Genomic DNA, 24,451 nt, shown 5'->3' with positions numbered 1-24,451 from the left:
ACTTCCTCAATGATGTTGAGAGTTTCATCGTGTGGGAGACTGGTGTAAAGGCTCTCCACATCGAGGCTCAGTAAAATTTGGGAGTCAGGATTGAAAGGGTGGTCTTTTAGCAATTGGAGTACGGCTTTAGTATCCTTAAGATACGTGTCGGTGGCCTGTACCAGTGGTCTCAAGAAAGCACCTGCAAACTTGGAGAGGGGTTCCAGTATAGACGCGTTGCCAGACACGATGGGGCGACCCGGGGGGTTCTCTAGATTCTTGTGAACCTTGGGTATCGTGTAGAAATAAGGTACTCGCAGGTTTTTTTGTGTCAGGAAAAGAGCCTCCTTCTTCGTAAGCCAATCATGGCTGAGAGCTTCTTCCGTCATTGCTCCTACTCGGATGCGTATGGACTCAGTGGGGTCCCCATCAAGAACCTGATAGTTCCTTCTATCTGCGAGGAGTCTCCTGCATTCTAGGTCGTATGCCGTCGTTGTTTAGATCACGACAGCCCCGCCCTTATCCGCGGGTTTTATGACGATCAGTTTGTTTTGAGATAATTCCCTCACAGCTTCGTTCTCTAGTCTGCTCATGTTTTGAAAAACTCTAGAGTCAGTATCCATTTTGCCTAACTCCAACATGACTGCTTTTTCAAAAGCTAAGACCTCCACTGGAAGCTGATTATCCTGTGGTGTGAAGGAAGACTTTGGTTTCAGGCCTGTGTCGGATGTCTCGACTCTGGGTGCTTGGTTGTGGAAGAAAGCCTTTAGCTTAATAGTCCTAACAAAGTCCTGGACCTCTTTGTGTAGGAGGAATATATCTGGCTTGTTCGTAGGGACGTAGCCTAGGCCTTTGTTCAATACTTGTTTCTGCATGTCAGTTAATGGCCAGGGGGATATGTTTATAACTAGGTCCCTCTCTTGCTGGTTGACGCTCGACCCGCTGTCATGCTCCTGGTGTGCATTCTGGGGTCTGACTCGGTCACCGGTTGCCAGGTGACGTTGTTCCCTCTCTTGTTCCTGCCCCTGTTGGATCCTGGGCCCCATGATAAAAAAGGCTGTTGATTTTGTTGTGGCATGGTGGACTGGTCTTCTCCCCATTGTGGGTACATTGGTCCCATTTGTGGTGGGCCGTACTGGTATTGAGGGAACTGAAAAGGGCCCTGAAAAGGGTTGAACATGGGTGGCCCTTGGAAACCTCGCCATCCTCTCTGGCGTGGATACTGGTTTCTTTGTTGGCGGTAACCGCCCCTTTGTTGTCTTTTGTTCCTGAAACCCCCAGAGTTGGTACTAGATGAGCTTCCGTCTGAGTTGACGCTGACGGCATCACTTACGTTCCCACTAGCCACATAGTCTGCTTTGGTGTATGGGTAGGCCCACTCAGCTGTGAAACGGTCTTTGTCTTTTTTAAATTTATTAAATTTACTTTGTTTCAAAGTGGCCTCAAATTCTGACATTTGTTTATTGAGTTCTTCCAACCCTTTCTTTAGATCAGCGGGTTGGATATATCCTTTTAGTTGGACCTCTAATCTCTGTATCTCAATCTTCAATTCTTGGGATTTTTTACTTGCCGTCTGTACTATTAGTACTAACCAGTCCCTGGTACAATGACAGGAAATCAAGGACCAGGCTTTTTTGAAGGCGAGGTCATCTTGAAAGATAAAAGGTTCATTTTTCACCAGCAAACCCTGAGGGGCTAGTTTGTTCCTTAAGTACTCCCTCATTAATAGACCATGTAGGGCAGCTCTGATCTGGACTTTCCGTACGTTCGTCAATTCATCCCAATCCCCTACAGTAGGAGCTGGGTTGTCAGTACTTAAACCCTCGAATGGATTATCCTGCGCCAAAATTCTGTCAATCTCATCCTCAGTAAAGGTTAGCCCATGTTCATCCTCCATGATGGTTTCGGTGGATGGTCAATACAGTGTTGAGTGTGAAGTGTGTCGCCAAAAAAGTGTTGCTCAGTAAGGGAGGGGCTCCCACAGCTGTGCGTGTCTACAAATAATAATTAACAAAAGGGGGGAGGGAGAGGGAATAGTGGATTCTGTCTCCCCTGGCAATACTCATAAACAAAATGGAATCCACTCGGTGGAGTACGGTTGTTACCACAATGGTGGGGAGCAACCAGTGTTGTATAAATACCCCTCACACACCAACAGGCCCCTTGGTGTCATGCTTCATCATCGGGGTCTTCGCAAACCTCTACGGGAAGCGGCGTGCTACGACTCACGGCTACGTTGGAGCACTATCTGTGAACTATGTGTTGGTGTGTGTGGATAAATAATGTGAGTGGTGAGGTGAAAGTGAAAAATTAAAAAATACCTGGCACGTGAGTACTGAAATTTTTTTTAATTAGTCTCCGGCTGGTATCGTTAAAAGAGTGCTAGAGTGGTTGTTATCTACTGGTTAGGGTAAAACAACCATGTTAGTGCGTCGACATGTTTCGGAGTTAAAAAACTCCTTCTTCAGGAAGAGGATGTGCACTACTTATCCCCACCTTACTCACATGCATGTAGATATAAAAGTGTGCTCTACAAAAATAAGATTAGGTGAAAATGTACCTATCTGTGTTAAATGTTGTAAGGTCCGTTGCGCCCAATTGGCGGATAAGGACACCTGTAAATAGAAAGGGTCTGGTAAACCATAATGTAATACACTTATTAAACTAGTGCTGTGTAAATACACAGAAGGGTAACAAGGAACAAAAAATGAAGGTCCAGGAACCCTATAAAGAAAAAGAAAAAACGAACAACAAAAAGACTGGGACACACATTCATGATCTCTGGTAAGGCCCTTGGAGGAGAAGATATGACACTGATGTATTGCTTACTTATAGTAAAAGGTCAAATGGCCTCATGAGCCAAAACATTCAGAGGGGGTCCGTTCTACCCGTTGTCGCTCTTCCGCACATGCGCATTTCACGGGAACGCCCTACCCGATGTGCGCAGATGCGGCATGGAAACGAAGGGTTAGGCCCTGATATGGTCTCATTCCGCTTTCAATTAGTGGTTAATTGGGGAGAAAGGAAGACTATAAAAAAGGCTCACCTCTGACCAAACAATCACTCGTCGGAGCCGCGTGGAGGGGTAGGAAGCCAGACAGCCCTAGAAGTAACCGTGAGTGTGTTTGAATGTATGGGAACAATGGATGGTGTGAAAACCTTTATTATGATCGAGGACTTACAATGCTTTGACTCATTTCCTTGAATACCTCACAGGTTGCCATAACGGATAGAACGGACCCCCTCTGAACGTTTTGGCTCATGAGGCCATTTGACCTTTTACTATAAGTAAGCAATACATCAGTGTCATATCTTCTCCTCCAAGGGCCTTACCAGAGATCATGAATGTGTGTCCCAGTCTTTTTGTTGTTCGTTTTTTCTTTTTCTTTATAGGGTTCCTGGACCTTCATTTTTTGTTCCTTGTTACCCTTCTGTGTATTTACACAGCACTAGTTTAATAAGTGTATTACATTATGGTTTACCAGACCCTTTCTATTTACAGGTGTCCTTATCCGCCAATTGGGCGCAACGGACCTTACAACATTTAACACAGATAGGTACATTTTCACCTAATCTTATTTTTGTAGAGCACACTTTTATATCTACATGCATGTGAGTAAGGTGGGGATAAGTAGTGCACATCCTCTTCCTGAAGAAGGAGTTTTTTAACTCCGAAACATGTTGACGCACTAACATGGTTGTTTTACCCTAACCAGTAGATAACAACCACTCTAGCACTCTTTTAACGATACCAGCCGGAGACTAATTAAAAAAAATTTCAGTACTCACGTGCCAGGTATTTTTTAATTTTTCACTTTCACCTCACCACTCACATTATTTATCCACACACACCAACACATAGTTCACAGATAGTGCTCCTACGTAGCCGTGAGTCGTAGCACGCCGCATCCCGTAGAGGTTTGCGAAGACCCCGATGATGAAGCATGAAGAAGTGTGGCTCAATGGTTGGAGCGGCAGACCCTGATGCAGAGTTCTAGCTGAGACCAGGGTTCAATTCCCCGCCTCGGCGGGTCTTGGGCTCAAAATTCCACGGACCTGATAATTCTCGCCTCGGTGCCTATTCCAATCATGGAGTCCCACTCTGCAACTCTGGGCAAAAGCTTGCTTAATCTCCACAACGGCCCCCACAACGCTAAGGATGCCTGGCCTCCACCTTGGGGGTGCCCAGGAGTGCACACCTCACAGGGAAAGCCAGGATGGGTTCCACAGCGGTATTCGTACAAGCGCCTTGAGACCCTTGCGGGTGAGTAGTGCGCTATACAAGTATCAATTTACAATTTACATTTTACACCAAGGGGCCTGTTGGTGTGTGAGGGGTATTTATACAACACTGGTAGCTCCCCACCATTGTGGTAACAACCGTACTCCACCGAGTGGATTCCATTTTGTTTATGAGTATTGCCAGGGGAGACAGAATCCACTATTCCCTCTCCCTCCCCCCTTTTGTTAATTATTATTTGTAGACAGCGCACAGCTGTGGGAGCCCCTCCCTTACTGAGCAACACTTTTTTGGCGACACACTTCACACTCAACACTGTATTGACCATCCACCGAAACCATCATGGAGGATGAACATGGGCTAACCTTTACTGAGGATGAGATTGACAGAATTTTGGCGCAGGATAATCCATTCGAGGGTTTAAGTACTGACAACCCAGCTCCTACTGTAGGGGATTGGGATGAATTGACGAACGTACGGAAAGTCCAGATCAGAGCTGCCCTACATGGTCTAATAATGAGGGAGTACTTAAGGAACAAACTAGCCCCTCAGGGTTTGCTGGTGAAAAATGAACCTTTTATCTTTCAAGATGACCTCGCCTTCAAAAAAGCCTGGTCCTTGATTTCCTGGCATTGTACCAGGGACTGGTTAGTACTAATAGTACAGACGGCAAGTAAAAAATCCCAAGAATTGAAGATTGAGATACAGAGATTAGAGGTCCAACTAAAAGGATATATCCAACCCGCTGATCTAAAGAAAGGGTTGGAAGAACTCAATAAACAAATGTCAGAATTTGAGGCCACTTTGAAACAAAGTAAATTTAATAAATTTAAAAAAGACAAAGACCGTTTCACAGCTGAGTGGGCCTACCCATACACCAAAGCAGACTATGTGGCTAGTGGGAACGTAAGTGATGCCGACAGCGTCAACTCGGACGGAAGCTCATCTAGTACCAACTCTGGGGGTTTCAGGAACAAAAGACAACAAAGGGGCGGTTACCGCCAACAAAGAAACCAGTATCCACGCCAGAGAGGATGGCGAGGTTTCCAAGGGCCACCCATGTTCAACCCTTTTCAGGGCCCTTTTCAGTTCCCTCAATACCAGTACGGCCCACCACAAATGGGACCAATGTAACCACAATGGGGAGAAGACCAGTCCACCATGCCACAACAAAATCAACAGCCTTTTTTATCATGGGGCCCAGGATCCAACAGGGGCAGGAACAAGAGAGGGAACAACGTCACCTGGCAACCGGTGACCGAGTCAGACCCCAGAATGCACACCAGGAGCATGACAGCGGGTCAAGCGTCAACCAGCAAGAGAGGGACCTAGTTATAAACATATCCCCTTGGCCATTAACTGACATGCAGAAACAAGTATTGAACAAAGGCCTAGGCTACGTCCCTACGAACAAGCCAGATATATTCCTCCTACACAAAGAGGTCCAGGACTTTGTTAGGACTATTAAGCTAAAGGCTTTCTTCCACAACCAAGCACCCAGAGTCGAGACATCCGACACAGGCCTGAAACCAAAGTCTTCCTTCACACCACAGGATAATCAGCTTCCAGTGGAGGTCTTAGCTTTTGAAAAAGCAGTCATGTTGGAGTTAGGCAAAATGGATACTGACTCTAGAGTTTTTCAAAACATGAGCAGACTAGAGAACGAAGCTGTGAGGGAATTATCTCAAAACAAACTGATCGTCATAAAACCCGCGGATAAGGGCGGGGCTGTCGTGATCTAAACAACGACGGCATACGACCTAGAATGCAGGAGACTCCTCGCAGATAGAAGGAACTATCAGGTTCTTGATGGGGACCCCACTGAGTCCATACGCATCCGAGTAGGAGCAATGACGGAAGAAGCTCTCAGCCATGATTGGCTTACGAAGAAGGAGGCTCTTTTCCTGACACAAAAAAACCAGCGAGTACCTTATTTCTACACGATACCCAAGGTTCACAAGAATCTAGAGAACCCCCCGGGTCGCCCCATCGTGTCTGGCAACGCGTCTATACTGGAACCCCTCTCCAAGTTTGCAGATGCTTTCTTGAGACCACTGGTACAGGCCACCGACACGTATCTTAAGGATACTAAAGCCGTACTCCAATTGCTAAAAGACCACCCTTTCAATCCTGACTCCCAAATTTTACTGAGCCTCGATGTGGAGAGCCTTTACACCAGTCTCCCACACGATGAAACTCTCAACATCATTGAGGAAGTACTATACAGCAAACAGTGGAACTACCATACCCCACGAGGCGTAGTGATGGAATGTATCTCGATGGCCCTCACTAAGAACTTCTTCGAATATGAAGGAACCCTTTACTTGCAGCGCCATGGGACCAGCATGGGGAGCACATTTGCTCCAAGCCTGGCAGGTCTCTATGTACACCACCTGGAGACCACTAAAATCCTTCACCAGGACAATCCGTTCAGGAGTAAGATTCTCTCCTGGAGACGTTATATTGGCGACGTCTTGGTCATATGGGAAGGAAATAACCAATCTGTCATGGATTTCATGCAATGGATTAACAGCCAGAATGATTTCCTGAAGTTTACCCACCAAATGTCCAATGAGTCAATGGTCTTTTTAGACCTAAACATCTATCATGAAGCAGGCCTTTTGAAAACCGAGACACACTTTAAACCGACAGCTAGGAACTGCCTCCTTAGGTTCGACAGTTTTCATCCACGTCACCTAAGGGAAAACTTACCATATGGGCAGTTCCTACGCCTGCGTCGTAACTGCAGCGATGTGGGGAAGTACAAAATCCAAGCACTGGATCTGAGTAAAAAACTGCAACAAAGGAAATACCCAAATAAGATCATCAACCAGGCTATGAAAAGAGCCCGGAACAACAACCGGGAAGCTCTTTTGGATGACAATCCACCAAAAGAGGAAACTGAGAGAACAGTCTGTGTCACAACATACAGCCCTGTGTCGAACCAGGTATCTAAGCTGGTGAATAAACATTGGCGTATCCTGACAAGTGGGAATCTAGATCTGGAGAAACCCATCTTTGCTCACAGGAGAGGGAGGAACCTGAAAGATATCTTGGTCCATACAAGACCCCAAACCAATGCAATACAGCAAACAAGGCTGCAAGGTCTACATGGGCATTACCCGTGTGGTAATTGCAACAACTGCCACCTGACTGAAAAGAGCTTGAGTCTTGAATTCAGAAAAGGCACAAAGTGGGAACAACGTGCTGTCACGAATTGCAACAGCCGCAATGTGGTGTATCTCATCACATGCCCTTGTGGAAAAGAGTACGTGGGAATGACCACACGGGCTGTAAAAACCAGAATTAATGAACACAAGAGTAATGTGAGATGCAAAAAACAGACAACAAAAATGGCATCCCATTTCCTTGAAGCGCAGCACTGTGTAAATGATATACATTGGACGGTTATTGAACAACTGCCTTCAGAAAGAGGCTTATTCGAGAAAGAACAGAGATGGGTGTTCCGTCTGGGCTCAGATGTAACTGGGTTGAACGACTCCATTCCATGGAGCCAACTACGTTAATAACTGAAAACCCCCTGATACCCTATGGTCAAAACCACGCAGATATTGCATTATATCCCACTTTCTAGAACTTCTGTAACCTTTTTTCCCCACCATGAGCAATATGAGGCAACTCCTCTCTTCACTTTCCTATTTGTAAGTGACCTGTGTCAAAAAATCCTGTCAATCAGAACGCCCTCGATATCAACCCAAAAAATCACTATGCAGTGATAACTACTCTTGCTACTTGAAGAGATCTTTTCAATAACGAGGAAATTTATGATCATAATTCCCCCAAAATGATTATATTTTTAAAGCCTCATTTCAAGCCCTTATTCTGTTTGGCAGCTAGCCCTTATATCCAAGGTTATGACCATTTAAAAACATCCTGGCCGACACACGTGAGGTACTAACTTCTCTCGCGCATGCGCTAACGGCAGACACTGTGCCGGCGCATTCAGAGAGACACCACCGTGATGCACAGGCGCTGTTGGCTGTCACCGCTCTTCCGCACATGCGCATTTCACGGGAACGCCCTACCCGATGTGCACAGATGCGGCATAGAAACAAAGGGTTAGGCCCTGATATGGTCTCATTCCGCTTTCAATTAGTGGTTAATTGGGGAGAAAGGAAGACTATAAAAAAGACTCACCTCTGACCAAACAATCACTCGTCGGAGCCGCGTGGAGGGGTAGGAAGCCAGACAGCCCTAGAAGTAACCGTGAGTGTGTTTGAATGTATGGGAACAATGGATGGTGTGAAAACCTTTATTATGATCGAGGACTTACAATGCTTTGACTCATTTCCTTGAATACCTCACAGGTTGCCACAACGGGTAGAACGGACCCCCTCTGAATGTTTTGGCTCATGAGGCCATTTGACCTTTTACTATAAGTAAGCAATACATCAGTGGCATATCTTCTCCTCCAAGGGCCTTACCAGAGATCATGAATGTGTGTCCCAGTCTTTTTGTTGTTCGTTTTTTCTTTTTCTTTATAGGGTTCCTGGACCTTCATTTTTTGTTCCTTGTTACCCTTCTGTGTATTTACACAGCACTAGTTTAATAAGTGTATTACATTATGGTTTACCAGACCCTTTCTATTTACAGGTGTCCTTATCCGCCAATTGGGCGCAACGGACCTTACAACATTTAACACAGATAGGTACATTTTCACCTAATCTTATTTTTGTAGAGCACACTTTTATATCTACATGCATGTGAGTAAGGTGGGGATAAGTAGTGCACATCCTCTTCCTGAAGAAGGAGTTTTTTAACTCCGAAACATGTCGACGCACTAACATGTTTGTTTTACCCTAACCAGTAGATAACAACCACTCTAGCACTCTTTTAACGATACCAGCCGGAGACTAATTAAAAAAAATGTCAGTACTCACGTGCCAGGTATTTTTTAATTTTTCACTTTCACCTCACCACTCACATTATTTATCCACACACACCAACACATAGTTCACAGATAGTGCTCCTACGTAGCCGTGAGTCGTAGCACGCCGCATCCCGTAGAGGTTTGCGAAGACCCCGATGATGAAGCATGACACCAAGGGGCCTGTTGGTGTGTGAGGGGTATTTATACAACACTGGTTGCTCCCCACCATTGTGGTAACAACCGTACTCCACCGAGTGGATTCCATTTTGTTTATGAGTATTGCCAGGGGAGACAGAATCCACTATTCCCTCTCCCTCCCCCCTTTTGTTAATTATCATTAGAGGAAGAGAAATCTCCCTCCCACCAGACTTTAGGAAAGGATCAGCCTCCTCAGGGAACTGATCTTATCCCTGATGAAGGAACTGCCCCAGAGGTAGTCAGGCCTAGCCTGACAGAGCCTCTGATGTCAGTGGACCCTTCTCAGGTGGGACCCAGTCTGGAGCAGGTATCCTGCCCCTCTCTACCTTGCCTTAGTCAGCCCAGGGCTGCAGAGGACAAGAAGGACAGTGAGCCCCAAAGGGCCCCATGTCAAATAAAGCACCCACATCAACAGATTAGGGGCACCAAAGCTAGCAGCCCTAGCCAGGTGAAAACATTAAAAACTCCTAGGGATCCCCCTTAAAATTAGTTAGGGACCTCCCACAGATGGATTCTGTTGGGCACAGCCAAACCTGGGACCCAAAGGGCCCAAACCTGACCTGTCCCTCCAGTAAGCCAACAGAAGGGACCCATCCTCCAGCTTTAGGTAGCCAGAGGTTGACCCTGAGAGCACAGTGCAACTCAGTCAAAGAAAGAAAGGCCTACATGTTGGAAAGTGATTGGAGGAAGCTGAGTCCTACAGAGGAATCTCACTTCAGTACTCCATCTCAACATCGGCCTTTAACTTTGCCAAGACACACCACAGGTAGAGATTCCCTATGGTGGAGACCCTCAGATACCCTTAGGGTGAGGGATTGCTTAGTGGACCATGAGACAGGGGGTAACCAAGCCAGAGCTGGTACTTCCTTATATGGCCACTTAGGCAATATAGGCTTACCTGTGCAAGGATAGCCTTATCTTATTTCGTTTGGGGGGGGATTGTGTAGGAAGGTGGATATCTGACTATGGTTACCCCCAAACTTTTTGCCTGGTGTTTAGCTGGTTTTTTACTTTAGTTGGCCTGGGATCCTGCTATTCAGGGCCCCAGGCTAATTGCTCTCTCCTTAAAATGGACTCCATGTACCTTAGGTACATACACAATTGGAACTGGTTCACCTTATTGGCCCCTGTAACAGTGTACCCCAGGTACCCAGGGCATAGGTGCTTCCAAGGCCTACCAGGGGCTGCAGCATGTATTATGCCACCCCTGGCCTGGCCTCCATATTTGACACAACTGGCTGATCACTCAGCTGGGGCAGTTGGTGTAATCACCTCTTGCTTAGGTATAGTATGCCTATATCTAACCAAAAATGGACACATATGTTCCTATCAGCCACTCCTATGGAAGGCCTCATCAATCCTGGAGGCAGAGTGCTTGGAAATATGTGAGATGGTGCTCTGGCATGAGCTGAGCCTGTCTGCAGCTTTCGGAACCAAGTCCTTTAGCTGTTTCATGATACTGCCATACCATATACTCTTAAGTGCATTATGAACCTCGCGGTTAAATGCTATCTTTGGTTTGGCTTTATCAAAACATGTCGAGTAAGGTGTCATACGAATTGGAATACTACCCCCTCGCCAGTTCTGGCAACGGGGGTGGCATTCCACCCTTCTAGAGGGACACGACATGTACATAACCTGAAACCCGGGTAAAGTTAAACATGTTATGTTATGTTATGTTATGTTATGTTAATTGCTTTTATACCGCGCACAGCTGCCCCAGCAAAGGGGCGTCCTGGCGCCCAGAAAGGTAAACATAACATTGCAAATAGCTACCAAATCAGAAGTTTTTATTAAAAAGTACTGTTTTAATAGCACGTCTGAACTGGAGTAGATCTTCCAGTGCTTGAATTTCCGCAGGAAGGGAGTTCCAGAGTTTTGCGGCTACCACTCGGAAGGAGCGGCCGCCAGTCCTACTCAACCGAAAACGTGGGACCACAGACAGATTCAGACCCATCGATCTCAAGGGTCGGGAGGGAACATATGGGGTCAGAAGATTCACCAATATGGGTGGGGCTGTACCTTTTAAAATTTTAAAAGCTAGGCAAAGCACCTTAAACTCGATCCTCCTGGCTACTGGAAGCCAGTGGAGCGCCTGCAGTGTTCTTGAGACCGAACATCTCCTAGGCAGGCCGACCACCGCTCTTGCAGCGGCGTTCTGTACTCGCTGCAGCCGCTTAAGTTCCGCCTGGTTGGTACCTGCTAGCAGAGCACTTGCGCCAGCATCACAAAATGGATGCTGCCACCACAGACACAAGTCTGACCTCCTGCTGCTGGGAGTCCTTCCAGCGAGGGTGGCTCTGACAAAGGGTTTCCTGCCTTGGGAGATGCTAGCACCACCCCAGACAGGGTTTTGTGTACTGGGTAGGACAGGGCTGAATAGAATCAGACATGCCTGGGGCACACAAGGTGTCCCTGTGCATTTGCCAGTTCAAACCGGTGCTGGGGCTCTCCAGCCCCAGCCTTGGCGCGAAACTGCACAAAGGAAAGGGGGTGTAACCGCCCCCCTTCTTGGTCCCACCCGGAGGAGGGACCTAGTAGGTGATCCGGCCCCTAGAATTCGAATAAGAGTAGGAGCTGTGTCCCAAGACTTCAGATCATCCTGAACTCGACTTGAAATACAGAAGAAAACTGGACTTCGACATTCTGCTGCACAGAAGACTGAAGAGAATCTCCCTTGTGGCCAAGGAGTGACCACCCTGTGAATACAGGCACCAACCAGCAACTCGACGTCTGCTTTGCCGCAGCCTCCCGCCGGAGCCCGAACCCAGAGCCTGACAAGACCCAGACTCTCAGACATCTCAGAGCCCGATCCACAGTCCATGAAAAGAAGAGACCCATGGAGGCACCGAGAGACGTGGGACCGGACATCTTGGAAGACCCCTGAGAAGCTGACTGCGCAGCACTCGAGGCACCCTCGACTCTGTGCTTAGGGGTTTGAGAAGCCCTGACACCGAGCAGCATTTGCACTGAAGATCAGCCCCCCAGCATCTCCACGATCTGCGTGGGGCCCTTTTGCACTTTGCCACTTGCCGCGCCATCCCGGCCACTTGCCACGCGGCTAGCGGCCATCTTGGCGACGAAAACTACAACTTACACCACTGGTCGTGTTGCTCCAGACTGGCCCTTGCTCCCCTGAAAAGAAGCACCCGCTCTGACCTTGCTGGTCCGAGTGAGAAGCTTGCATCGATTCCTGCGTGGCTTGCTTTAGCCAAGGCCTGTTTGCTCCAATCAAGTTGCCGACACCGCCATCAGCGAGAGCCTTTGTGGGACAGCTCGTGATTGACTCCTGGACATCCTTGACCTCTTCGTGTCCACGTGGCTGCAGAGACAATCTTCACTTCATCACCTGTTTGCACCCGACATCGCCTGGTTCCATCCTGGTTCCACGGTAGTCACTGGCTAGTGACTCTGAACATTGTCCCCTCTGCTTTTAGGTCTTCACCTCTTCAGATCCACCCTTGGATCCACCGGAACTCTCCTCGACGACCCGCCTGCAGCATCTTCAGCTCCAAGCATCGACCTGCGTGACGAAACTCGACACTACTTCGCACCTGTGCACCCGCTTCCTGTGGGTGAGGTAACTCAACAACGCCGGTGTTCCCACACTGGTGTACACCTCTTGTGCCTGTGTCTAAAGTGTTATCCTTGTAGGTCCATCTGAAGGTTCCTTAAACACTAACATTGTAACTTTTACGCACCATTGACATTGCATTGGTGCATGCGTGCGCTTTAAGCGCTGCACCCGAGTCCCGCGGGCCTTTCCCGACTTCATCACTGCTAGTCCCGAACAGCTCCAGCGATTCCCCAGGCCCTAGGCCTCTTTCCTTTCCCCATAGTGGTCCTTATACCACTATTTTAGTATATGGTTTAGGTGGCCCCTAGGGCTCATCCATATTCGTGCAACTTTTGTATATTTAAACTGTGTTTTGTTTTAACGCATTTGCTTCTGTGCTCATAAGAGTATAGGGGATATTTGTAGAAATAAATCTATATATATTTTCAATACATATCTGTGTGGTGTCCTTTCATTTGGTATTCAAGGGGATTGTGTATGGTAAAACAGCTTGCTTCACATGCCTTTACAGAGTTTAGCCTAAGACTGCTTAGTCCATGCTACCCCTAGGATAGCTTGTCTACAAGGTTGACTTACAACCAATCATCATAAGGGTTGCTTGGCATGGTACAAGCTGATCACTAGAACTAGTGAGCATCATATACCAGGCCAACTTCTCACAGTATGGACTTCAGGGTGGAACACAGACCATGGGTACACAATACCATTGCTGATGGTCTATCCAGGTTTTTCTGCGTTAGTGAAGAGACCTCCTTAGAGGTTTGGTCTCTCACCCCACCTTCAGCTGAGGGTGGCATGTGCTAGCCCTGTCAGCCTTAGGGTTCTCTTCCCCGAAACATATTGCCTGCCTACCTCCTCTTTTTGCAGATTCTTTTTGTTGGCCTCAGGACTCTAAGCACCTTTCCACTGCTGACCAGTGCTAAAGTGCATGTGCTTCTCCCCTAAACATGGTAACATTGGTGTATACACAATTGGCATACTTGAGTTACTTGTACGTCCCTTGTAAAGTGGTTTACCATATACCCAAGGCCTGTAAATTAAATGTTACAAGTGGGCCTGCACCATTGGTACCACCCACACAAGTAGCCCTTTAAACATGTCTCAGACATGCCACTACAGAGCCTGTGTGTGCAGTTGTACTGCCACTTTGACTTTTATTGCACATAAGTCACCCCTAAAGTAGGCCACAGGTAGCCCATTAGGCAGGGTGCTTTGTAAGTGAAAAGTAGGACATGCACCTTTAAGTTTTGCATGTCCTGGTAGTGAAAAACACCTACATTTTTCACTATTCTGAGGCCTACTCCTCTCATAGGTTAAAATTAGGAATTCATTAATACCATTTTCAGTTGTACTTCCTGATTAGAAAAAGAGTAACTGTGTCATGTTTTATATCTTTGAAAAGGTAATGATAATTCCTCTTTACTGGAAAAGCTGGATTTAACATTACTATTTTAGAAATGCGCCTTTAAATAAGTGGATATTTATCTGCTCTTACATCTCAGTGTGCCTGCAGCCTGTCTCCAATACATGTCTGGGGTGGGTGACAATTACACTTTGTGCATTCCCTCTAGACATCTACAAACACAGGTACGTTAGGTGTCTTTACTCATCTGCATACTGACGTCTCTTCCTAAGCAGAAAGGGAGCAGTTCCCTGTACCCACACAAAGGGCTGATTACCCCTACTGATAGTCAGGAGCCCGCTTTAAAGACCCTTCTTTGATGTCCCCCTACTTCAAAGGCACAACTGGGTATAACTGCTGGGTCTTTGACACCAACAAATCAGATACTTCAGGACCTGTAACTGAATTCTATCAGAAGAATTACTGTGCTTCTTCAAGGACTGTCACTCTGCTGGACTGCTGTCCGGGAAGGATTGCTTTTCTGCTGTAATGTCCTGCTGCTCTCTGACCCTTCTGATGGAGAGCTGAACTCTGCACTGAAGTCGAAGTGATCTACAAGGGCTTGTTGGCTTGCCTCCTGTTGCTTGAGACTCAAGGATATCAAAGTCTCTACCCTGCTCGTATGCCTGGTTTACTGGTAGTAGACCCAGATACTTGCACCAGATAAATCAACAAATCTGCAGTCTGTGTGCAGCAGAACTGGTGCACCTACCCTGTTTCCGGAGCAGAATCAATGCATCACACTCAGAACTAGTGCATGGCCTGCAGAAACCGATGCATCTGGACCGCCTATCGCCGCCGCAACAGTGTGACAAGATCGACACTGCCAGTGCCACTCTACTGCATGGAGAAACCTTTCACATCACACTAGGAACCAACGCATCTTGGCTTTGTCTTCAGAACTAATTACCAAAAAGGGGACACTGTTCCTAATACAAGGTGCTAAAAGTCACCAAATGCAAGGGGGTGCAAAAGTCACCCATATGTGAGGAAAGGAAAGTAAAAGAAAGAGAATCCTTAGGTAAGGGAACCCACAAAAAATATGTAAAGGGGAAACCATTTTGTGTCCTCTGTTGCCCTCACACACCTGGAAAGATGTCATGCTTCATCATCGGGCAATTGCTCCTCGTAGGGCCGGCGCTGCAATTCCCTACGGGCCCCCCAAAGGGACTCTTTATCGGAGATCTTTTATAGGACTGCCGGATGGTGCATGCGGGTGTGTGGGGTAGTGGGTTAAAAGAGGGAAATAAAGGGTGCGTGCAAGTGTAAAGTAAACATCATACTGGGTAACCATGCAGCAATTGTTTCAATCATGTACCCAGAGCAGACTCAACTGCTAAATGAAATCTAGCCCCAGTGGCATCCTATGCCTGGGTATAGAAGGACAAAGGTCAACATGTTTCGCGCCTGCGTCGCCTTAGGGGTCGTTGGCGCTTCGTCAGGACCAGAATTCTAAAAGGTAAGGTGCACGTGATAAATGAATTAAAAATACCCTCATAATCGATCAGGGCGGGCAGAAACCTGTATACCCCAAGTCTGGCTACAGCTGCATATTTGTAACCGCTCCTGGTCAATACCTAGGAAAGAACAAAATAAGAAGTATATTTAAATTAAATTTAAATTTAAATTTAAGCATCAGGAACACCTTGATGCCACATTATGTGTCACATTGTGTACACATCCACACATAAGATTGTCAAGGATAGCAGGCGCATGGGACACAGGTTCATCCCAGGAAGTTGGAGGTTGCAGGGCCAGTAAGGTGTAAAGATTGCATATGAGTAGGCCCAGAAAATTGGATGCATGACCCTCACATAGGTAATATTAAAATGAGGGGGTGAGGTAGGACCCAATGTGCCCCTATATTTTGTAACAGTAGGTCTCAACCACTCTAAAAAATGATTCTCGAAAAACCTCGTCAAGAGTCAGTGCCCACGAGAATTGACATCTATTAATACGCTCTCACCTCGAAATGCTGAGGAGAACGATCCTCTGGCTTCAATCAATGGACTCAACCAATTTAAAGAGCTGTAAAGATAACAGCATGGGGTTTACAACCAAACACGGGAAGTCATATAAAGAGAACTGAGCGCTCACGGTATCAGGGTCCCTTATGGGAGATCTGCTCACCTCTTAAAATGGGCGCTCCCTCCTCCACACCTACCCCATCATTGTGTCGGCCAGGAATTGCCGCGGCACTCCCCAGTAACTATATAGCCAGATTGAATGGGTCAGGTGTGCTGGGCGTATACCCTTTCCGGGACATCCTATTAGTTAGAAAACGACAATGCGCATGCTTAGGTGTTTAAACGTACCACGCATGTGCGGAAACCTCGGTCGAACTACTCCCCCATACATGCGCAGTAAGTGTGCTCTAAATTCACGTCTACTCAGTTTACTTATAAATAATGAAATGGTTCAACACGGTAGAACAATGGTTCGTAATGGGAATTGACTTGGGAAGTTACTCGTGTTCGGAAACCAGATTTGAGATGACGAGAGCTATTCAAATCAGTACAAATCCCGCTTTTCAGTATGTTAACCCCGTGGATATAATGGGGGTCCCAATTATTAATGTCTGTCCATAGGATTAAGAAACACTTAATTATGTGGAGGGTTCAGGTAAAAATGTCACTCCTAATGCGAATATCTTCATATCTCCTGTTTCACCCTTAAGAATATAGATTGGCAAACCCCACTGGCAACCAAAATATGTCCAATGCGCCTGTAGAAAGGAAAAAAAAAAAAAGAGATAAAAGGGATAGAATGGTCCCTCGGCTGGCAAGCCGTGCTTCAATATGACACAAAAGGGAGAGGAGGGGGACCAAGGAGCTTTTTAACAGGTCCAGTGTCCATGCTCCTTATTATAATACTAATTACCAAAAAGGGGACACTGTTCCTAATACAAGGTGCTAAAAGTCACCAAATGCAAGGGGGTGCAAAAGTCACCCATATGTGAGGAAAGGAAAGTAAAAGAAAGAGAATCCTTAGGTAAGGGAACCCACAAAAAATATGTAAAGGGGAAACCATTTTGTGTCCTCTGTTGCCCTCACACACCTGGAAAGATGTCATGCTTCATCATCGGGCAATTGCTCCTCGTAGGGCCGGCGCTGCAATTCCCTACGGGCCCCCCAAAGGGACTCTTTATCGGAGATCTTTTATAGGACTGCCGGATGGTGCATGCGGGTGTGTGGGGTAGTGGGTTAAAAGAGGGAAATAAAGGGTGCGTGCAAGTGTAAAGTAAACATCATACTGGGTAACCATGCAGCAATTGTTTCAATCATGTACCCAGAGCAGACTCAACTGCTAAATGAAATCTAGCCCCAGTGGCATCCTATGCCTGGGTATAGAAGGACAAAGGTCAACATGTTTCGCGCCTGCGTCGCCTTAGGGGTCGTTGGCGCTTCGTCAGGACCAGAATTCTAAAAGGTAAGGTGCACGTGATAAATGAATTAAAAATACCCTCATAATCGATCAGGGCGGGCAGAAACCTGTATACCCCAAGTCTGGCTACAGCTGCATATTTGTAACCGCTCCTGGTCAATACCTAGGAAAGAACAAAATAAGAAGTATATTTAAATTAAATTTAAATTTAAATTTAAGCATCAGGAACACCTTGATGCCACATTATGTGTCACATTGTGTACACATCCACACATAAGATTGTCAAGGATAGCAGGCGCATGGGACACAGGTTCATCCCAGGAAGTTGGAGGTTGCAGGGCCAGTAAGGTGTAAAGATTGCATATGAGTAGGCCCAGAAAATTGGATGCATGACCCTCACATAGGTAATATTAAAATGAGGGGGTGAGGTAGGACCCAATGTGCCCCTATATTTTGTAACAGTAGGTCTCAACCACTCTAAAAAATGATTCTCGAAAAACCTCGTCAAGAGTCAGTGCCCACGAGAATTGACATCTATTAATACGCTCTCACCTCGAAATGCTGAGGAGAACGATCCTCTGGCTTCAATCAATGGACTCAACCAATTTAAAGAGCTGTAAAGATAACAGCATGGGGTTTACAACCAAACACGGGAAGTCATATAAAGAGAACTGAGCGCTCACGGTATCAGGGTCCCTTATGGGAGATCTGCTCACCTCTTAAAATGGGCGCTCCCTCCTCCACACCTACCCCATCATTGTGTCGGCCAGGAATTGCCGCGGCACTCCCCAGTAACTATATAGCCAGATTGAATGGGTCAGGTGTGCTGGGCGTATACCCTTTCCGGGACATCCTATTAGTTAGAAAACGACAATGCGCATGCTTAGGTGTTTAAACGTACCACGCATGTGCGGAAACCTCGGTCGAACTACTCCCCCATACATGCGCAGTAAGTGTGCTCTAAATTCACGTCTACTCAGTTTACTTATAAATAATGAAATGGTTCAACACGGTAGAACAATGGTTCGTAATGGGAATTGACTTGGGAAGTTACTCGTGTTCGGAAACCAGATTTGAGATGACGAGAGCTATTCAAATCAGTACAAATCCCGCTTTTCAGTATGTTAACCCCGTGGATATAATGGGGGTCCCAATTATTAATGTCTGTCCATAGGATTAAGAAACACTTAATTATGTGGAGGGTTCAGGTAAAAATGTCACTCCTAATGTGAATATCTTCATATCTCCTGTTTCACCCTTAAGAATATAGATTGGCAAACCCCACTGGCAACCAAAATATGTCCAATGCGCCTGTAGAAAGGAAAAAAAAAAAGAGATAAAAGGGATAGAATGGTCCCTCGGCTGGCAAGCCGTGCTTCAATATGACACAAAAGGGAGAGGAGGGGGACCAAGGAGCTTTTTAACAGGTCCAGTGTCCATGCTCCTTATTATAATACTAATTACCAAAAAGGGGACACTGTTCCTAATACAAGGTGCTAAAAGTCACCAAATGCAAGGGGGTGCAAAAGTCACCCATATGTGAGGAAAGGAAAGTAAAAGAAAGAGAATCCTTAGGTAAGGGAACCCACAAAAAATATGTAAAGGGGAAACCATTTTGTGTCCTCTGTTGCCCTCACACACCTGGAAAGATGTCATGCTTCATCATCGGGCAATTGCTCCTCGTAGGGCCGGCGCTGCAATTCCCTACGGGCCCCCCAAAGGGACTCTTTATCGGAGATCTTTTATAGGACTGCCGGATGGTGCATGCGGGTGTGTGGGGTAGTGGGTTAAAAGAGGGAAATAAAGGGTGCGTGCAAGTGTAAAGTAAACATCATACTGGGTAACCATGCAGCAATTGTTTCAATCATGTACCCAGAGCAGACTCAACTGCTAAATGAAATCTAGCCCCAGTGGCATCCTATGCCTGGGTATAGAAGGACAAAGGTCAACATGTTTCGCGCCTGCGTCGCCTTAGGGGTCGTTGGCGCTTCGTCAGGACCAGAATTCTAAAAGGTAAGGTGCACGTGATAAATGAATTAAAAATACCCTCATAATCGATCAGGGCGGGCAGAAACCTGTATACCCCAAGTCTGGCTACAGCTGCATATTTGTAACCGCTCCTGGTCAATACCTAGGAAAGAACAAAATAAGAAGTATATTTAAATTAAATTTAAATTTAAATTTAAGCATCAGGAACACCTTGATGCCACATTATGTGTCACATTGTGTACACATCCACACATAAGATTGTCAAGGATAGCAGGCGCATGGGACACAGGTTCATCCCAGGAAGTTGGAGGTTGCAGGGCCAGTAAGGTGTAAAGATTGCATATGAGTAGGCCCAGAAAATTGGATGCATGACCCTCACATAGGTAATATTAAAATGAGGGGGTGAGGTAGGACCCAATGTGCCCCTATATTTTGTAACAGTAGGTCTCAACCACTCTAAAAAATGATTCTCGAAAAACCTCGTCAAGAGTCAGTGCCCACGAGAATTGACATCTATTAATACGCTCTCACCTCGAAATGCTGAGGAGAACGATCCTCTGGCTTCAATCAATGGACTCAACCAATTTAAAGAGCTGTAAAGATAACAGCATGGGGTTTACAACCAAACACGGGAAGTCATATAAAGAGAACTGAGCGCTCACGGTATCAGGGTCCCTTATGGGAGATCTGCTCACCTCTTAAAATGGGCGCTCCCTCCTCCACACCTACCCCATCATTGTGTCGGCCAGGAATTGCCGCGGCACTCCCCAGTAACTATATAGCCAGATTGAATGGGTCAGGTGTGCTGGGCGTATACCCTTTCCGGGACATCCTATTAGTTAGAAAACGACAATGCGCATGCTTAGGTGTTTAAACGTACCACGCATGTGCGGAAACCTCGGTCGAACTACTCCCCCATACATGCGCAGTAAGTGTGCTCTAAATTCACGTCTACTCAGTTTACTTATAAATAATGAAATGGTTCAACACGGTAGAACAATGGTTCGTAATGGGAATTGACTTGGGAAGTTACTCGTGTTCGGAAACCAGATTTGAGATGACGAGAGCTATTCAAATCAGTACAAATCCCGCTTTTCAGTATGTTAACCCCGTGGATATAATGGGGGTCCCAATTATTAATGTCTGTCCATAGGATTAAGAAACACTTAATTATGTGGAGGGTTCAGGTAAAAATGTCACTCCTAATGCGAATATCTTCATATCTCCTGTTTCACCCTTAAGAATATAGATTGGCAAACCCCACTGGCAACCAAAATATGTCCAATGCGCCTGTAGAAAGGAAAAAAAAAAAAGAGATAAAAGGGATAGAATGGTCCCTCGGCTGGCAAGCCGTGCTTCAATATGACACAAAAGGGAGAGGAGGGGGACCAAGGAGTTTTTTAACAGGTCCAGTGTCCATGCTCCTTATTATAATACTAATTACCAAAAAGGGGACACTGTTCCTAATACAAGGTGCTAAAAGTCACCAAATGCAAGGGGGTGCAAAAGTCACCCATATGTGAGGAAAGGAAAGTAAAAGAAAGAGAATCCTTAGGTAAGGGAACCCACAAAAAATATGTAAAGGGGAAACCATTTTGTGTCCTCTGTGTCAGAACTGACACATTGCCACCACTGCGTGAGAACCTTTGGCACATCATCTCAACTACGGACTTGACATTGATGCATCGCTCACCTGCACCCAGCATCTTGCTGTGTAACCAGGATAAAGGTACTCTGCTCACTGGGCTTGCTTGGCTCTTGTCCCCAGCATGCACTCAATCGTGTTCGGCCTTAACTGTTGACTTTGCCCCAGTCCAGCATGACCTGATAACCGCCATAGGAGCTTATTGCTTCTAAGCGGTAAAAGTATTTTTATTGTTTAAAAAATCATATCTTGGTGTCTATTTATTACATTTTTGTTTTTTTGGTCCTAATTTATTTATAAAATTATTTTCTATTTTTCAAAACCATTGTGGAGTAGTTTTGTGGTGTTTTCATGATGTTACTGTGTGATGTGTTGCACAAATACTTTACACTTTGCCTCTTAAGTTAAGCGTCTCTGCCCTCTGCCAAGATACCAGAGGGTGAGCACAAGTTAACTTTTAGTGTGTATCTTACTTACCCTGACAAAGATGGTGGTCCCTGCTTGGACTGGGTGTCCTCTGCCAATCAGAAACCCAATTTCTAACAGAAAGGAATCTGCGACTAGTATTATCAATCAGGTGAACAAGTTACTTACCTTTGGTAACGCCTTATCTGATAGAGACTCTTTCAGGACCTCAATTTGGCACACTAGTCATTCCACCTCAATTTGGCTCTGTGCTTGTGGTGCAGAAAAACAGTCAAGAACTGAGGTCAGCATGCTGGGATGGCATATATACAGGCACTGTGTACGTCACTTCCGACGATGCAGAGCCAAACAACACCTTTTACCAGCACACAAGGGGATTGCTTATAAATTTCTGGAGCTAACCCGATACCTGGGCAATATCCTAATGTAAGGTATCTGCGGCGAGATAAAGTCTCTACTAGATATGGGGTTACCAAAGGTCGGTAACTTGTTTGTGTAATTTTATGCCCTACTAAATATTATTCACAGTTTTTAATATACTTACTATTGTTGAAAGGGATACATTTGATGTTCTCAAGTTACCAAAATAAAATGCAGTGACTAGGGTTACAAATGAATAGTTTATTTGTATTGGTGACTAATATCAGCTATACATCTCCTCTCATATTTATGACATTTTGTGTCTGTGTGGGGTTACATGGTTGGCAAGTCAGTGAATGCGGGAAATGTCACAGGTAAACATTAGTGGCTAGTTTAATATGAAATAGAGGATGAATGTGAGTGGAAATGCTTAGTGTGAGTGTGAGTGTGTAGATGAAGGTTAAAAATGAGTGTGTGACGGGTTGGGTTGCACACCAAGTATCTTGGATAGGCCAGCAATAATTGCAACAATTATTACCAGAACACAAGCAAAGGCAAACAAAAGTAAACTAAACAAGAAAAATATAACCAACATGGTGAAACCTACCTTTATATTCTACCATAGCCAGGAATATATCCCAAATAGCCCTGTACCTTTCTTATACAATATCTGTTCAGAGAACATCCCTCATATTCTCTGTAGTTCAAAGGCTATGGGCATTTCTCAGTTGTCCTTGACAGACAGCCAAGGCACTTACCATTCACTCTATTTGAGTCTGTGTCTCTAGTTGGCTAAAGCAACACAAAAACATGCTGGATGGAAAGGCGAACATTGACAGACATTCACCCCCAGTCAGAGATCTGGGTTAAATCGAAAGTTTTTTTTGCTCATCTTAAAAACGGACCCTCGGCCTCTGTTTGCAAGTGGATTGGCGAAATATTTAGGCTGGGCATGGCGTATTAGATCCAACAGGCTTTTGTACCTTGTCTGATATGTATCTTAGATTGTTTTTATGTAACTTTTTATGTAATCTGCTGTATGAATTGTATGTTAATTATTCATGCACTGGCTTTTACTGTTTTTTAATGTATATGTGTTGCTTTTTATGATATGAACTATATCGAACTATTGAGGAGGGCTGGCCCGGTGGCATGGTTCGCTCACGACCTGTTGGAGGTAGCGACAAGCCGCCCCCCCTTTCTCACACCTACTGTGGGACTCTGGTAGTTACCGGAGACTGTTAGACTAAGGTTATTGACATTTGGATGGGACTCTGCTGTTTGGGGCCTGTTCTGGGGATGGGTGGGACGTGGGGTTGTTGGGCGGTATTCCGGGGTTGGTTCGGGGGTGATGTCAGTGTGTCCGGACTCCTATCTATAGACGGGGCTGCTATTACTGTTGTGAATGGGGACCATACCTGACCTAAAATGTGTAACCTGGAATGTGAGGGGACTGAACTCCATGCTGAAGCGCCACAGGGTAAACACCTATCTTGTCCGTAGGGGGGTGCAAATGGCCTTTCTACAAGAGACGCATATTGACCAACGTGAAGGGTGGGCTCTGCAGCGCAGGTGGCGGGGTCAGCTATTCCACACGAGCTACTCGGCCTTTGCGAGAGGGGTCTTGATTTGGGTGCGGGCGGGGATCCCCTTTCAGCCAGTGCAGACGGTGCTTGACCCTGAGGGGAGGTTCGTAGCTGTACAGGGTCGTTTGGACGGGAGGGATGTGACACTCTGCAGCATCTATGCCCCCAATGTAGACCAAACTGCCTTCTTTGCGCGCCTCTCGGGGAAACTGGCGTCAGTGCTAACCAATGCGGTCTTACTGGGGGGGGACTTTAATTCAGTACTGGATGTGGGGTTAGATAGGTCTCACCCTCCACTGGCGCAGGCAGCGGCGCACAGGCTAGCGCAGAGTAGGCGAACATGGCAGAGTAGCTGGGGCCTGGTTGATGCGTGGTGAACCCAACACCCGACTGAGAAGGATTTCTCGTTCTATTCCCCTCCGCACGAGCTTCATGTTCGCCTTGACAGCATTCTATGCACGCCAGATGTTCAATGCTTGGTTCGCCACAGTGAATACCTGGCCAAAACAATTTCTGACCATAACCCTTGCCTGGTGACGCTCCACTGGACGCGACAACGCCAAGCTATACCGACGTGGCGATTGAACCCGCTGGCGCTGGAGGACACTGTGTTTAGGGCAGAGGTAGGCAATGGGGTGGAGGGCTATTTTGGAGCTAACGCGGGCACGGCTTCCAGTAGGGCGCTGGAGTGGGACGCCTTTAAAGCGGTAGTTCGGGGAATCTGCATCTCAGCCACGGCGGGAGTCCGCAAGACTCTCTTGCAGGACCTCACAC

The sequence above is a fragment of the Lissotriton helveticus genome, chromosome 11 (genome assembly GCF_964261635.1).
Source record: "Lissotriton helveticus chromosome 11, aLisHel1.1, whole genome shotgun sequence".
Lineage (NCBI taxonomy): Eukaryota > Metazoa > Chordata > Amphibia > Caudata > Salamandridae > Lissotriton > Lissotriton helveticus.
Note: the sequence above shows the minus strand (reverse complement) of the source record.